A 2,290-nucleotide genomic window follows, 5' to 3' on the forward strand; every position below is an offset into this window, starting at 1 on the left:
AGGGTCGACGAAAGAGGGGGAGGCCTTCAACGAGATGGATTGATACAGTGGCTGCGATGATGGGCTCGAGTATAGCAGGGATTGTGGGGCTGGTGCGGATCGGGCAGTGTTTCGTTCTGCTGTGCATGGGGTCGCTATGAGTCGGAAACGACTCGACGGCACTTAACAACAACAACAACATACCAACACTAATGTATCAGTAATTGACAGATTTATGATGCAGAAAATCAGTAAGGATATAGTTGAACTGAAGAACACCATCAAGCAACTGGATCTAATTGACATTCGCATAATACTTCATCCAACTTCAGAAGTACATATATTCTTCTCAAGCTCATAAGTGACATTCACCAAGATGGACCATAAAACATACCTTAAGAAATGTACAATTTAAAAAAAAAAAAAAAACTGTCATTAAGTTGGATCTGACTCATAGCAACCCCTCCTTGGGTTTCTGAGGCAGTATCACTATGGAAGTAGATTGCCCAATTTTCCTTCTGAGGAGGTGGGTTTGAACTACCAACCTTCTGGTTAGCAGTCAAGCACCTTAGGCACTACACATTAAAAATGCCTGCATTGAATGCATAAATTCAGTAATCTCCATTTTTACCATAGGATATTTGGCGGGGGAAAGAGAGAGAGAGGGGTGAAGAGAGAGATAAAGGGAAATCAATCCAAAGTAAGCAGAAGAAAGGAAATAATAAAAATCAGAGCACAAACCCTAATGAAATCTGTGAACTTTAGTTAATAATGTGTCAGTTTGGTTTACCAATTGTAACAAACATAATTCAAGAATGAGAGATGTTAATAATAGAAGAAACAGCATGTAGAAGAGAAAGGGGATATATGGGAACTCTCCATGCTTTATACAAATTTACTATAAACTTAAAACTGCTCTAAAAATTAAAATTTTTTTTTTTTTTTTTTTTAAATGACTATAAGTAGAGTCAAAGAGCTCTAGTAGCATAGTGGGTAAGGCACTGGTCCCTAACCAGAAGGTCAGCTCTTCAAATCCACCAGCTTTTCAACAGGAGAAAGACGAAGCAATAAACTTCTGTAAAGATTTACAGCCTTGGAAACCCAACGGAGGTCACTATGAGATGGAATCGACTCGACTGCAGTGAGTAGATTATAACTGAGATCACCTATAAGATAACATGACAGAAAATAGAGGAGCAACTTAAAACAAAACAAAACAAAACTGTATTGAATATTCTTTCAAGGTGAAAACACCAGAATAAAATTAATAGTTGAAGCATAGAAAGCATGAAAGTTGGATGATGTTTTGAGATCAGAGTCAAAGCTTAGACAAAAAGCTTATTCACCTGCAGCAGCTGTGAAAGCCATGATGAAAAACATCTTCTTGTAAACAAGTATCTGAATTAACTTATTTAATTCTGAACAAGTAGTTTAACTAAGTTAGACAGCATAAAGAAATGTTAGCCAAGACAAGACGAGATATTAATCATAACAAAGTCAACAAATACTAGAGTTGGAAAATGTGGGAGCAAAATGTTATGATTGCTAGCATTTATGTGCATACATAGACCTTAAATGTTAGAAAGGAGAAAATATTTGGTGGTAAGAGTAGCATAAATGTACTGTGTGATACAGTTCTTTGCTCTGAGATAAAAGTTTCTTTTGATTTCAAATATTTTCCTTTAGCTTTAGCAAAAATATTTGCTAAAGGAGACAAAATTTATTGATATATATAATGTACATAGCATGTGGTTATCCCTGTAGATTAATGCAGGAACCCATCCATAACTAGAAATAGAAACAGTGGGAGTTATAGTACCTATAACAGTAATCATCTCATTTGAAAATGTGGTCTATCTTTAATCTGGTGTGATGATCTTTATTTAGTCTATGGTCTCACTAACACTTGAGAATTCCATAGGGACTTGTTTCCCAACTAGAGTTATTGAGGTAGAGTAGGTGTGAGACTAATGACTTAATTCTTCTAGAACAATTTTACTATTACAGAAAAACTAAGCACCTGAAGGCCTAAGTTCTTGCCAAGTTGCATTTCTACCCTTTTGGCTTTCTGAAGCAGCATCATGGCAGTTAGCAAGAACAAGTGCCTTACAAAAGCTGGCAAAATGGGAGCCAAAAAGAAAGTGGTTTATCCATTTTCTAAGAAACATTGGTATGATGTGAAAGCACCAGCTATGTTCATTACAAGAAGTATTGGGAGGGACTTATCTCTAGAATTTATAGAACACTCCAACACCTCAATAACAAAAAGACAAACAATCCAATTAAAACATGGGCAGAAGACATGAACAGA

At 36.2% G+C, this 2,290-nt stretch overlaps 1 pseudogene; it reads left to right on the plus strand.

The window, feature by feature from the left end:
• Window positions 1–2,060: 2,060 nt before the first annotated feature.
• The window catches only part of LOC103201446, a 1,948-nt pseudogene continuing 1,718 nt past the window's right edge, over window positions 2,061–2,290 (plus strand).

The sequence above is a fragment of the Orycteropus afer genome, unplaced genomic scaffold (genome assembly GCF_000298275.1).
Source record: "Orycteropus afer afer isolate SDZICR_OR568_19922 unplaced genomic scaffold, OryAfe1.0 scaffold00151, whole genome shotgun sequence".
NCBI lineage: Eukaryota > Metazoa > Chordata > Mammalia > Tubulidentata > Orycteropodidae > Orycteropus > Orycteropus afer.